This window comes from Oncorhynchus masou, unplaced genomic scaffold, assembly GCF_036934945.1.
Source record: "Oncorhynchus masou masou isolate Uvic2021 unplaced genomic scaffold, UVic_Omas_1.1 unplaced_scaffold_3278, whole genome shotgun sequence".
Lineage (NCBI taxonomy): Eukaryota > Metazoa > Chordata > Actinopteri > Salmoniformes > Salmonidae > Oncorhynchus > Oncorhynchus masou.
Window position 1 is genome coordinate 11793 of NW_027009691.1, and position 15844 is coordinate 27636.

Below are 15844 nucleotides of genomic sequence, written 5' to 3' on the forward strand. Positions count from 1 at the left end.
TTTTTTTAAAATATTAACAAAAAAAAATCACTATTTCGACTTGTTATCTGGCCAACTCATTGAACCCACTTGGCCTCTGGTATATCTGATGAAGCTGGTTGACGAAGTTTTCAATTCAGAGCGGGATGACCCACTCTTCAAAATCCCTTTCCCCTCCCTCCCTCACCCACCCACCCCAAGAGTAGAAGAGTCTTCAAATTAGGCAGAGGGTCAATGTGCTTCTTTAAGTGCTGTGAAGACCACATCCCCATCATCATCCAAGCCACTGAGGTATTGCAGGTGTGGCTTAGTGATGAGAAGATGGGAGGGGTAGAGAGGAAAAGAGGTGGGAGGAGGAGATGAGCAGTGAATTTTCAGAAGCATTATCCGGTTAGGTTTGCAGTTGGTCGGTCAGTTTAACGGTTATTAGAGGTTTCAGGCACAGTCCTCCATGATGACCAGGGGTGCAAGGAGCTGCCGGAGCTCCGAGGCACACACTGGCCCTGTGTGTGGGGGCCCTCTCCTCTTTTGCCGGGCCAGCCGAGAGGACAAGGGGGATGGGGAAGCAGGGAGCTCTGGGGGCTGAGGCTGCAGCTAGCAGTGGTGCTGGTAGCCATGTGGTGGGGCGAGGGGGACAGAGAGGGACCCCAATGACCCTTCTTCCTCAGAATCTTCGTTGCGGTCCTCTCTCTCTGACGGTCGCTCCTCGTCCTGCTCAGCCAGCTGGCGGGTGGCGGCCACAGCCTGGCCAGCGAAGAAGGTCAGGTCCTGGGCTCTGCTGCCTCTGTGGTTCAGCCTGGAGGGCACGGTGTTGGGAGCACACTGAGGAAGAGACAGATGCGGAATGATTAGGTCATGAATTCTAGGCAGCTACCTTTTGTCCCTTCCATTGGAGGTCAAAGTTGCTCCATCTTATAGTTAAAAACCAGAGAGCTGAACTGAGAGATGGAGGAGAGATCAAAATAAAGATTGAGAGAGACAGACAAGTGAGAGAAAGAGAGCCAGACAGAACGAGAGCCATCAAACAGTCGAAGCGTCAATACATTACTGAGCTCAAGTCCTACTACGCTCTGACGCTCCTTGGATGTGGCAGGGCTTTGAAACTATCATGGCTTACAACAAAGGGAAACCCAGCCACAAGCTGCCAAGTGCCTACCAGATGAGCTAAATTCGAGGCAAGCAACACAGAACCATGCATTTGAGCACCAGCTGTTCCAGACAACTGATCTTGCTCTCCATAGCCGATGTGAGTAAGACCTTTAATAAACAGGTCAACATTCAGAAGGCACAGGGGCCAGATGGATTCTCAGGACACCTACTTAGAGCATGCCCTGATCAGCTGGCAGTGTCTTCACTAACATTTTCACTCTCCCTGACCCAGTGTGTAATACCTACGTGTTTCATGCAGACCACCATAGTGCCTGTGCCCAAGGACACAGACAGACGACACAGAGACAGACAGACGACACAGAGACAGACAGACGACACAGAGACAGACAGACGACACAGAGACAGACAGACGACACAGAGACAGACGGAACGAGACAAACTGATAAGAACCGTACCCCTTGGACCCAGGGGTGCTGCAGGACCTGAGCAGCACTGAGGCGGTTCTTGGCGTCTCTGACCAGAAGCCTGGTGATGAGGTCTTTAGCTCCAGAGGAGATCTGCTTCCAGTCCTTCTCAGGGAACTCGTACTTCCCCTCCTGGATGCTCTCAAACAGCATGTTCTGGAGAGAAGCCAAGAGAGAGACTGGGTTTGGTGACAGTTCTGGATTTAAGAACTTAAGTTCTGGAGATGTGACAAAAGACATACTGTTGAAGAATTCTTAAAAAAAAAAAAATGTGTTGGTTGTTTTCGTCTGGCCAAACTGGCTTTAAGATCACTAACTGACTGGCGGGACGTAAGATCCCTACTACAATTTGTAAGTCGCTCTGGATAAGAGCGACTGCCAAATGACTTAAATGTAAATGTTAAATGCAGTAGTCGTAGCAGCAGTGATAGTGAGCAGTGATAGTGCGCAGTGGTTGTAGCAGTGATAGTGCGCAGTGGTTGTAGCAGTGATAGTGCGCAGTGGTTGTAGCAGTGATAGTGCGCAGTGGTTGTAGCAGTGATAGTGCGCAGTGGTTGTAGCAGTGATAGTGCGCAGTGGTTGTAGCAGTGATAGTGCGCAGTGGTTGTAGCAGTGATAGTGCGCAGTAGCAGTAGCAGTGATAGTGCGCAGTGGCTGTAGCAGTGATAGTGCGCAGTGGCTGTAGCAGTGATAGTGCGCGAGTGGCTGTAGCAGTGATGAGTGCGTAGTAGCAGCAGTGATATCAGTGCGTGCGTAGTAGCAGCAGTGATATCAGTGCGTGCGTAGTAGCAGCAGTGATATCAGTGCGTGTAGTAGCAGCAGTGATATCAGTGCGTGTAGTAGCAGCAGTGATATCAGTGCGTGTAGTAGCAGCAGTGATATCAGTGCGTGTAGTAGCAGCAGTGATATCAGTGCGTGTAGTAGCAACAGTGATATCAGTGCGTGTAGTAGCAGCAGTGATATCAGTGCGTGTAGTAGCAGCAGTGATATCAGTGCGTAGTAGCAGCAGTGATATCAGTGCGTAGTAGCAGCAGTGATAGTGCGTGTAGTAGCAGCAGTGATATCAGTGTGCGTGTAGTAGCAGCAGTGATATCAGTGTAATGCGTGTAGTAGCAGCAGTGATATCAGTGTCGTGTAGTAGCAACAGTGATATCGGTGTGCGTGTAGTAGCAACAGTGATATCAGTGTGCGTGTAGTAGCAACAGTGATATCAGTGTCGCGTGTAGTAGCAGCAGTGATATCGGTGTGCGTGTAGTAGCAACAGTGATATCAGTGTGCGTGTAGTAGCAGCAGTGATATCAGTGTGTGTAGTAGCAACAGTGATATGCGTCGTGTAGTAGCAGCAGTGATATCAGCGTGCGTGTAGTAGCAACAGTGATATCAGCGTCGTGTAGTAGCAACAGTGATATGGCGTCGCGTGTAGTAGCAGCAGTGATATCAGCGTGCGTGTAGTAGCAGCAGTGATATGGCGTGCGTGTAATAGCAACAGTGATATGCGTCGTGTAGTAGCAGCAGTGATATGGCGTGCGTGTAAAGAGCAACAGTGATATCAGCGTGCGTGTAGTAGTAGCAGTGATAGTGCGTCGTGTAGTAGTAGCAGTGATAGTGCGTGTGTAGTAGTAGCAGTGATAGTGCGTCGTAGTAGTAGCAGTGATAGATGCGTCGTAGTAGTAATGCAGTGATATCCCGTATGTAGCAGTGATATCAGTGCGTAGCGTGTAGTAGCAGTGATATCCAGTCGCGGCGTAGTAGTAGCAGTGATATCAGTCGCGCGGCGTAGTAGTAGCAGTGATATCAGTGCGGCGTAGTAGTAGCAGTGATATCAGTCGCGGCGTAGTAGTAGCAGTGATATCAGTGTGGCGTAGTAGTAGCAGTGATATCAGTGCAACGGTAGTAAACAGTGATATCAGTGCGGTCGTAGTAGTAACAGTGATATCAGTCGCGTGCGTAGTAGTAGCAGTGATATCAGTGCGTCGTAGTAGTAGCAGTGATATCAGTCGCGTCGTGTATTAGTAGCAGTGATATCAGTCGTCATTAATAGTAGCAGTGATATCAGTGCGATGCGTAGTAGTAGCAGTGATATCAGTCGTCTCGCGTAATAATAGCAGTGATATCAGTCGTCGCGTAGTAGTAGTGATATCAGTGCGTGCGTAGTAGTAGCAGTGATATCAGTCGTGCGTAGTAGTAGCAGTGATATCAGTGCGTCTTTTTTTTGTAGTAGTAGCAGTGATATCAGTCGCGATGCGTAGTAGTAGCAGTGATATCCAGTCGTGCGTAATAATAGCAGTGATATCAGTCGCGTAGTAGTAGTAGCAGTGATATCAGTCTGGCATAATAGTAGCAGTGATATCAGTGCGTCGTAGTAGTAGCAGTGATATCAGTGCGTGCGTAGTAGTAGCAGTGATATCAGTGCGTGCGTAGTAGTAGCAGTGATATCAGTCGTCTTCGTAGTAGTAGCAGTGATATCAGTGCGGCGTAGTAGTAGCAGTGATATCAGTCTGCAGCGCGTAGTAGTAGCAGTGATATCAGTGTGCGCGTAGTAGTAGCAGTGATATCAGTGCGCGCGTAATAGTAGCAGTGATATCAGTGCGTAGCAATAGTAGTAGCAGTGATATCCCAGTCGCATGCGTAGTAGTAGCAGTGATATCCAGTCGCGTAGATAGTAGTAGCAGTGATATCCCAGTGCGCGCGTAGTAGTAGCAGTGATATCCCAGTCGTCGTAGTAGTAGCAGTGATATCAGTGCGTCGTAGTAGTAGCAGTGATATCAGTGCGTGTAGTAGCAGCAGTGATATCAGTGCGTGTAGTAGCAGCAGTGATATCCCAGTGCGTGTAATAGCAGCAGTGATATCAGTCGTCGTAGTAGTAGCAGTGATATCAGTCGCGTGCGTAGTAGTAGCAGTGATATCAGTGCGTGCGTAGTAGTAGCAGTGATATCAGTGCGTGTAGTAGCAGTGATATCAGTGCGTGTAGTAGTAGCAGTGATATCCCAGTGCGTGTAGTAGTAGCAGTGATATCAGTGCGTGTAGTAGCAACAGTGATATCAGTCGTGTAGTAGTAGCAGTGATATCCAGTGCGTGTAGTAGTAGCAGTGATATCAGTGTGTAGTAGTAGCAGTGATATCAGTGCGTGTAATAGCAGCAGTGATATCAGTGCGTGTAGTAGCAGCAGTGATATCAGTGCGTGTAATAGCAACAGTGATATCAGTGCGTGCGTAGTAGTAGCAGTGATATCAGTGCGTGTAGTAGTAGCAGTGATATCAGTGCGTGTAGTAGTAACAGTGATATCAGTGCGTGTAGTAGTAGCAGTGATATCAGTGCGTGTAGTAGTAGCAGTGATATCAGTGCGTGTAGTAGCAACAGTGATATCAGTGCGTGTAGTAATAACAGTGATATCAGTGTGTAGTAGTAGCAGTGATATCAGTGCGTGTAATAGCAGCAGTGATATCAGTGCGTGTAGTAGCAGCAGTGATATCAGTGCGTGTAGTAGCAGCAGTGATATCAGTGCGTGTAGTAGCAGCAGTGATATCAGTGCGTGTAATAGCAGCAGTGATATCAGTGTGTAGTAGTAGCAGTGATATCAGTGTGTAGTAGTAGTAGCAGTGATATCAGTGTGTAGTAGCAGCAGTGATATCAGTGCGTGTAATAGTAGCAGTGATATCAGTGTGTAGTAGTAGCAGTGATATCAGTGCGTGTAATAGTAGCAGTGATATCAGTGTGTGTAGTAGTAGCAGTGATATCAGTGTGTGTAGTAGTAGCAGTGATATCAGTGCGTGTAGTAGCAGCAGTGATATCAGTCACGTGTAGTAACAGCAGTGATATCAGTGTGTAGTAGTAGCAGTGATATCAGTGTGTAGTAGTAGTAGTGATATCAGTGTGTAGTAGTAGCAGTGATATCAGTGTGTAGTAGTAGCAGTGATATCAGTGTGTAGTAGTAGCAGTGATATCAGTGTGTGTAGTAGTAGCAGTGATATCAGTGTGTTAATAGTAGTAGCAGTGATATCAGTGTGTGTAGTAGTAGCAGTGATATCAGTGTGTGTAGTAGTAGCAGTGATATCAGTGTGTAGTAGTAGCAGTGATATCAGTGTGTAGTAGTAGCAGTGATATCAGTGTGTAGTAGTAGTAGTGATATCAGTGTGTAGTAGTAGCAGTGATATCAGTGTGTAGTAGTCGTAGTAGACAACTGTTTGTGGTAGCTCGTATCTTACCTGGCATTCCTGGCAGGGCTCTCCCCAGTCCCAGCCACAGTTGGTGCCACAGCGCCCCACGAAGGGAGGGTACCCACTCAGCATAATGTACAGGATGACCCCCAGACTCCACAGGTCACAGCGCTTATCATAGATCGTAGCCTCCTCACTGAAGGCCTCCACCACCTCCGGAGCCATGTACTCTGCTGAACCACACTGGGGGGAGACCAGAGAGATGTATGCTGTTAGCCCTAGCCATGTACTCTGCTGAACCACACTGGGGAGACCAGAGAGATGTATACTGTTAGCCAGAGCCATGTACTCTGCTGAACCACACTGGGGGAGACCAGAGAGATGTATACTGTTAGCCAGAGCCATGTACTCTGCTGAACCACTGGGGGAGACCAGAGAGATGTATACTGTTAGCCAGAGCCATGTACTCTGCTGAACCACTGGGGGAGACCAGAGAGATGTATACTGTTAGCCAGAGCCATGTACTCTGCTGAACCACACTGGGGGAGACCAGAGAGATGTATACTGTTAGCCAGAGCCATGTACTCTGCTGAACCACACTGGGGGAGACCAGAGAGATGTATACTGTTACCCAGAGCCATGTACTCTGCTGAACCACACTGGGGGAGACCAGATAGATGTATGCTGTTAGCCAGAGCCATGTACTCTGCTGAACCACACTGGGGGAGACCAGAGAGATGTATACTGTTAGCCAGAGCCATGTACTCTGCTGAACCACACTGGGGAGACCAGAGAGATGTATGCTGTTAGCCAGAGCCATGTACTCTGCTGAACCACACTGGGGGAGACCAGAGATGTATGCTGTTAGCCAGAGCCATGTACTCTGCTGAACCACACTGGGGAGACCAGAGATGTATACTGTTAGCCAGAGCCATGTACTCTGCTGAACCACTGGGGGAGACCAGAGAGATGTATACTGTTAGCCAGAGCCATGTACTCTGCTGAACCACTGGGAGAGACCAGAGATGTATACTGTTAGCCCTAGCCATGTACTCTGCTGAACCACACTGGGGAGAGACCAGAGATGTATACTGTTAGCCCTAGCCATGTACTCTGCTGAACCACACTGGGAGACCAGAGATGTATACTGTTAGCCAGAGCCATGTACTCTGCTGAACCACACTGGGGAGACCAGAGAGATGTATACTGTTAGCCAGAGCCATGTACTCTGCTGAACCACACTGGGGAGACCAGAGAGATGTATACTGTTAGCCAGAGCCATGTACTCTGCTGAACCACTGGGGGAGACCAGAGATGTATACTGTTGACCAGAGCCATGTACTCTGCTGAACCACACTGGGGAGACCAGAGATGTATACTGTTAGTCTGCATTTACACATGCAGCCCAACTGGGACCTTTCTACATTAGTCTTTTCACAACAGATCAGGAGACGAGGTGAGGAGAAGAGAAGGGGGTGAGGAGAAGAGAAGGGGTGAGGAGAAGAGAAGGGGTGAGGAGGCGAGGTGAGGGTTGAGGAGGCGAGGTGAAGAAAGAGGAGAGAAGAGGTGAGGAGAGAAGAGGTGAGGAGAGAAGAGGTGAGGAGAGAGGGTGAGGAGAAGAGGTGAGGAGAAGAGGTGTGTTGCTGTGTTGTAGCGATGGTGTTGTTGTAGCGATGGTGTTGTTGTAGTCTCTTCAAGAAGATAATCCTAGTCATATTAGCATCCCATGCTAGTTGATGATAATCCTAGTCATATTAGCATCCCATGCTAGTTGATGATAATCCTAGTCATATTAGCATCCCATGCTAGTTGATGATAATCCTAGTCATATTAGCATCCCATGCTAGTTGACTAGTGATTGTGCTGTTCGTTACTGGTCTTGTTGACTAGTGATTGTGCTGTTCGTTACTGGTCTTGTTGACTGGTGATTGTGCTGTTCGTTACTGGTCTTGTTGACTGGTGATTGTGCTGTTCGTTACTGGTCTTGTTGACTGGTGATTGTGCTGTTCGTTACTGGTCTTGTTGACTGGTGATTGTGCTGTTCGTTACTGGTCTTGTTGACTGGTGATTGTGCTGTTCGTTACTGGTCTTGTTGACTGGTGATTGTGCTGTTAGATTACTGGTCTTGTTGACTGGTGATTGTGCTGTTAGTTACTGGTCTTGTTGACTGGTGATTGTGCTGTTAGTTACTGGTCTTGTTGACTGGTGATTGTGCTGTTAGTTACTGGTCTTGTTGACTGGTGATTGTGCTGTTAGTTACTGGTCTTGTTGACTGGTGATTGTGCTGTTAGATTTACTGGTCTTGTTGACTGGTGATTGTGCTGTTAAGTTACTGGTCTTGTTGACTGGTGATTGTGCTGTTAAGTTACTGGTCTTGTTGACTGGTGATTGTGCTGTTAGTTACTGGTCTTGTTGACTGGTGATTGTGCTGTTAGTTACTGGTCTTGTTGACTGGTGATTGTGCTGTTAAATTACTGGTCTTGTTGACTGGTGATTGTGCTGTTAGATTTACTGGTCTTGTTGACTGGTGATTGTGCTGTTCGTTACTGGTCTTGTTGACTGGTGATTGTGCTGTTAGTTACTGGTCTTGTTGACTGGTGATTGTGCTGTTAGATTTACTGGTCTTGTTGACTGGTGATTGTGCTGTTAGAATTTACTGGTCTTGTTGACTGGTGATTGTGCTGTTTGTTACTGGTCTTGTTGACTGGTGATTGTGCTGTTTGTTACTGGTCTTGTTGACTAGTGATTCTGCGGTCATGGCAATGCTACTAATTCTGAGAGTGAGTGTATGTAAACTTCTGACCCACTGGGAATGTCACCTGAATATGTCATCATACTGCTGAACTGGTCCACCTGAATATGACATCATACTGCTGAACTGGTCCACCTGAATATGACATCATACTGCTGAACTGGTCCACCTGAATATGACATCATACTGCTGAACTGGTCCACCTGAATATGACATCATACTGCTGAACTGGTCCACCTGAATATGACATCATACTGCTGAACTGGTCCACCTGAATATGACATCATACTGCTGAACTGGTCCACCTGAATATGACATCATACTGCTGAACTGGTCCACCTGAATATGACATCATACTGCTGAACTGGTCCAACTGAATATGACATCATACTGCTGAACTGGTCCACCTGAATATGACATCATACTGCTGAACTGGTCCACCTGAATATGACATCATACTGCTGAACTGGTCCACCTGAATATGACATCATACTGCTGAACTGGTCCACCTGAATATGACATCATACTGCTGAACTGGTCCACCTGAATATGACATCATACTGCTGAACTGGTCCACCTGAATATGACATCATACTGCTGAACTGGTCCACCTGAATATGACATCATACTGCTGAACTGGTCCACCTGAATATGACATCATACTGCTGAACTGGTCCACCTGAATATGACATCATACTGCTGAACTGGTCCACCTGAATATGACATCATACTGCAGAACTGGTCCACCTGAATATGACATCATACTGCTGAACTGGTCCACCTGAATATGACATCATACTGCTGAACTGGTCCACCTGAATATGACATCATACTGCTGAACTGGTCCACCTGAATATGACATCATACTGCTGAACTGGTCCACCTGAATATGTCAGTCTGTCATCATACTGCTGAACTGGTCCACTGAATATGACATCATACTGCTGAACTGGTCCACCTGAATATGTCATCATACTGCTGAACTGGTCCACCTGAATATGTCAGTCTGTCATCATACTGCTGAACTGGTCCACCTGAATATGACATCATACTGCTGAACTGGTCCACCTGAATATGACATCATACTGCTGAACTGGTCCACCTGAATATGACATCATACTGCTGAACTGGTCCACCTGAATATGACATCATACTGCTGAACTGGTCCACCTGAATATGACATCATACTGCTGAACTGGTCCACCTGAATATGACATCATACTGCTGAACTGGTCCACCTGAATATGACATCATACTGCTGAACTGGTCCACCTGAATATGACATCATACTGCTGAACTGGTCCACCTGAATATGTCAGTCTGTCATCATACTGTTGTTCCCCCATCCTCCACCCAACAGCTGTTCAGGACCCCCACTCGGGAGTGATGCACGTTTTGTTCTAGCGCTGCACTATGATACCCTGACTCAACAAATCGTCATGGCTGTGTGTTAGGGCTGCAAAAATTCTGGAACTTAGTGTTTTGAAAGTGGTAATTCCCAAAACGTTACTAAAGTCCATAGGTTTTTTCTGAAAATCTTGGTTGGAGGATTCCTGGAATCAGGAGGGAATAAGCTCCCACAACAACCAGTAACCACTAGCAGTGGGCTGAAGGGAGGAGTAGATTCTAGCTAGCTACTACCCCAGGGCCCAGAACATGAAGCTAGACACCACAAACAACTTTTAAAAAACTCTGTTGTCATTATACTAATCCCCTTGGCTTTGCTGCAACATGGTGGAATGCCTGGCACACTGTGTGTGTGTGTGTGTGTGTGTGTGTGTGTGTGTGTGTGGGCCAAGAAAGGTCTGGAACCCCTGTGATAGTTCTAGGATGAGATGAAAAATACCATAGCTTTGGTGCAGGTACAGCTGACCTGGGCTAGCTAACGCCACCTAGAGTAAAACCTCCCTTTAATACATAATTGAGTCAAATAGCATTATATCGTCAAAAAATGAAGTTGAGTTCTATTGGCTGCAGGCATCAACTTTGTCCAACAGTAATAACCTGCCTGTACACTACACTCTAGAATCCACAACAGTAATAACCTGCCTGTACACTACACTCTAGAATTCACAACAGTAATAACCTGCCTGTACACTACACTCTAGAATCCACAACAGTAATAACCCGCCTGTACACTACACTCTAGAATCCACAACAGTAATAACCTGCCTGTACACTACACTCAAGAATCCACAACAGTCCAACAGTAATAACCTGCCTGTACACTACACTCTAGAATCCACAACTGTAATAACCTGCCTGTACACTACACTCTAGAATCCCACAACAGTAATAACCCGCCTGTACACTACACTCTAGAATCCACAACAGTAATAACCTGCCTGTACACTACACTCAAGAATCCACAACAGTCCAACAGTAATAACCTGCCTGTACACTACACTCTAGAATCCACAACTGTAATAACCTGCCTGTACACTACACTCTAGAATCCACAACAGTAATAACCTGCCTGTACAATACACTCTAGAATCCACAACAGTCCAACAGTAATAACCTGCCTACACTACACTCTAGAATCACAACTGTAATAACCTGCCTGTACACTACACTCTAGAATCCACAACAGTAATAACCTGCCTGTACACAACACTCTAGAATCCACAACAGTCCAGCAGTAATAACCTGCCTGTACACTACACTCTAGAATCCACAACAGTAATAACCTGCCTGTACACTACACTCTAGAATCAACAACAGTCCAACAGTAATAACCTGCCTGTACACTACACTCTAGAATCCACAACAGTAATAACCTGCCTGTACACTACACTCTAGAATCCACAACAGTAATAACCTGTCTGTACACTACACTCTAGAATTCACAACAGTAATAACCTGCCTGTACACTACACTCTAGAATCCACAACAGTACTAACCTGCCTGTACACTACCACTCTAGAATCCACAACAGTCCAACAGTAATAACCTGTCTGTACACTACACTCTAGAATCCACAACAGTAATAACCTGCCTGTACACTACACTCTAGAATCCACAACAGTAATAACCTGCCTGTACACAACACTCTAGAATCCACAACAGTAACCTGTCTGTACACTACACTCTAGAATCCACAACAGTAATAACCTGACTGTACACAACACTCTAGAATCCACAACAGTCCAACAGTAATAACCTGCCTGTACACTACCTCTAGAATCCACAACAGTAATAACCTGCCTGTACACTACACTCTAGAATCCACAACAGTAATAACCTGCCTGTACACTACACTCTAGAATCACAACAGTCCAACAGTAATAACCTGCCTGTACACTACACTCTGGAATCCACAACAGTAATAACCTGCCTGTACACTACACTCTAGAATCCACAACAGTAATAACCTGTCTGTACACTACACTCTAGAATTCACAAAAGTAATAACCTGCCTGTACACTAGACTCTAGAATCCACAACAGTAATAACCTGCCTGTACACTACACTCTAGAATCCACAACAGTAATAACCTGCCTGTACACTACACTCTAGAATCCACAACAGTCCAACAGTAATAACCTGCCTGTACACTACACTCTAGAATCCACAACAGTAATAACCTGTCTGTACACTACACTCTAGAATTCACAACAGTAATAACCTGCCTGTACACTACACTCTAGAATCCACAACAGTAATAACCTGCCTGTACACAACACTCTAGAATCCACAACAGTCCAACAGTAATAACCTGCCTGTACACTACACTCTAGAATCCACAACAGTCCAACAGTAATAACCTGCCTGTACACTACACTCTAGAATCCACAACAGTAATAACCTGCCTGTACACTACACTCTAGAATCCACAACAGTAATAACCTGTCTGTACACTACACTCTAGAATTCACAACAGTAATAACCTGCCTGTACACTACCTCTAGAATCCACAACAGTACTAACCTGCCTGTACACTACACTCTAGAATCCACAACAGTCCAACAGTAATAACCTGTCTGTACACTACACTCTAGAATCCACAACAGTAATAACCTGCCTGTACACTACTACTCTAGAATCCACAACAGTAATAACCTGTCTGTACACTACCTCTAGAATCCACAACAGTAATAACCTGCCTGTACACAACACTCTAGAATCCACAACAGTCCAACAGTAATAACCTGCCTGTACACTACACTCTGAATCCACAACAGTAATAACCTGCTGTACACTACACTCTAGAATCCACAACAGTACTAACCTGCCTGTACACTACACTCTAGAATCCACAACAGTCCAACAGTAATAACCTGTCTGTACACTACACTCTAGAATCCACAACAGTAATAACCTGCCTGTACACTACACTCTAGAATCCACAACAGTAACCTGTCTGTACACTACCTCTAGAATCCACAACAGTAATAACCTGCCTGTACACAACACTCTAGAATCCACAACAGTCCAACAGTAATAACCTGCATACCACTACACTCTAGAATCCACAACAGTAATAACCTGCCTGTACACTACACTCTAGAATCCACAACAGTAATAACCTGCCTGTACACTACACTCTAGAATCCACAACAGTCAACAGTAACCTGCCTGTACACTACACTCTAGAATCCACAACAGTAATAACCTGCCTTTACACTACCACTCTAGAATCCACAACAGTAATAACCTGCCTGTACACTACACTCTAGAATCCACAACAGTAATAACCTGCCTGTACACTACACTCTAGAATCCACAACAGTAATAACCTGTCTGTACACTACACTCTAGAATCCACAACAGTAATAACCTGCCTGTACACTACACTCTAAGAATCCTAGAGTCTCCTAGAGTCCTGTGACTGGATTCGTCCCAAAGGAACCTTAAATAATGCACAACTTTTGACCAGGGCCTATAGTGAATAGGGTGTAATTTGGAACACAGCTTCTGAACCAAATCCATCTGGTAAAAAATAAATCATTAGAGATCAGCTGACAGCCCACTCCCTCCCGCTGGCCCAGCCAATCAAAATGTGGTTTCTACATTAAGGTAGGGGCCTTGGAGATGAAACCCAGAACTGGTTTTGTAACAGCAGGAGAAATAAAATATGGATTCTCCTCAAATAAAGGGAGAGGACAGAAGAGCGGAGGTGGAGGGTGGTTCACTAGATGTAACCCCCATGCCAGAGTGAATCCACAGTTTTTGGTATCTGGTGGAAATAAAATTATAATAATATCCAGCACGCTTGCTTCCTCTGGGAACATTCTTCAAGTCTCCAGGCGATAGGGAAGGAACAGTTTAATTTAGATGTGGTGAAAAAAATGCCTCCCTCTCCTCAGGCTTAGACAGAGGTGTACACTACACAATTCTGGCCTCGATTTAACTGTCCCAGACAAGTTTGAGATGAGACAAATTCCCCATGACGTTGCTTACTCTGGGAGAGGCGGCCCTCACGACACTAGTTTAACGTGAGCGGGACAGAGACACAATCCGAGGGCAACCGATCCAGCCTAAGCCACGTCACGGAGGGCCCAGAGACCCGGCCACGTCACAGGGAGGGCCCGGCCACGTCCGGGGCCCGCCCACGTCACCGGGAGGGCCCGGCCACGTCACCGGGAGGGCCGGCCACGTCACCGGGAGGGGCCCGGCCACGTCACCCGGGGGGCCCGGCCACGTCACCGGGAGGGCCCGGCCACGTCACCGGGAGGGCCCAGAGACCCGGCCACGTCACAGGAGGGCCCAGAGACCCGGCGACGTCACGGGGAGGGCCCAGAAGACCCGGCCACGTCACGGGAGCGCCCAGAACCCGGCCACGTCACAGGGAGCGCCCAGAGACCCGGCCACGTCACAGGGAGGGCCCAGGACCCGGCCACGTCACAGGGAGGGCCCAGAGACCGGCCACGTCACAGGAGGGCCCAGAGACCCCCACGTCACAGGGAGGGCCCAGAGACCCGGCCACGTCACAGGGAGGGCCCAGAGACCCGCCCGTCACAGGGAGAGCGCCCAGAGACCCGGCCACGTCACAGGGAGGGCCCAGAGACCGGCCACGTCACAGGGAGGGCCCAGAGACCGGCCACGTCTGAGGACGCCCAGAGAGACACGGTGACGTCTGAGGGAGCGCCCAGAGACCCGGCCACGTCACAGGAGCGCCCAGGTACGGTGACGTCACAGGGAAAGCCTAGGGCCCAGCCACGTTACAGGGAAAGCCTAGAGACCCAGCCACGTTACAGGGAAAGCTGGAGACACGGTGGCGTCACAGGAAAGCCTGGAACACGGTGACGTCACAGGAAAAGCCTAAGAGACCCAGCCATGTTACAGGGAAAGCCTAGAGACCCAGCCATGTTACAGGGAAAGCCGAGGCTGGTTGTTACATATAGATGCAAATGACTCACACAGAACTGCGTGGTCTGAAGGCATATTGTATATTATTAGGGGCCCAGAGGTCAGGCTGCTGTGGAGGATCATCAGAGCTTTAGAACACCTAAAAAGCTGTGCTGTCCACATCTAAAAAGCAGAGCTAGTGTTCCTGTATGTGTAGCAGAGGAGGAGAATGCAAGAGCTGATTGATAAATAGACATGACTCACTTAAACAACGCTGGTGCATGTTTTATTTATGTCACTTCAATGCTGGCTTGATACTAGAACTGATAGGCCTTTAAAAACCATTTAGACCCCGAAAAGAAAAACACTGAGGCCGATTTATAAGTAGAAGACCAATTTCTGGCTATAAACACGGTCATGGCTGGCCCTCGGCCCCTAATCCACGATCATGGCTGGCCCTCGGCCCTAATCCCACACGATCATGGCTGGCCCTCGGCCCCTAATCCCACACGATCATGGCTGGCCCTCAGCCCCTAATCCACACGATCATGGCTGGCCCTCAGCCCCTAATCCCACGATCATGGCTGGCCCTCAGCCCCTAATCCCACCGATCATGGCTGGCCCTCAGCCCTTAATCCACACGATCATGGCTGGCCCTCAGCCCTTAATCCACGATCATGGCTGGCCCTCAGCCCTTAATCCCACCCGATCATGGCTGGCCCTCAGCCCTTAATCCCACACGATCATGGCTGGCCCTCAGCCCTTAATCCACACGATCATGGCTGGCCCTCAGCCCTTAATCCACACGATCATGGCTGGCCCTCAGCCCTTAATCCACACGATCATGGCTGGCCTCAGCCCTTAATCCACACGATCATGGCTGGCCCTCAGCCCTTAATCCACACGATCATGGCTGGCCCTCAGCCCTAAGACAAGTGATGAGCAAGGAGAGGATATCTATTCCCTTTCTGAAAAAACACTCAGCTGTTTCCAAGTTTTAAATAAGTTTTCCTGAGGCATTTACTGACTATAGCCGTAACTACAGATGTAATTCATACCAACACATATCACATTCTCCCTGCCTGCGAGGA

At 47.6% G+C, this 15844-nt stretch overlaps 1 pseudogene; it reads right to left on the reverse strand.

The window, feature by feature from the left end:
* Positions 1-312: 312 nt before the first annotated feature.
* LOC135534350 (MAP kinase-interacting serine/threonine-protein kinase 2-like) overlaps positions 313-15844 on the reverse strand; it is a 28498-nt pseudogene continuing 12966 nt past the window's right edge.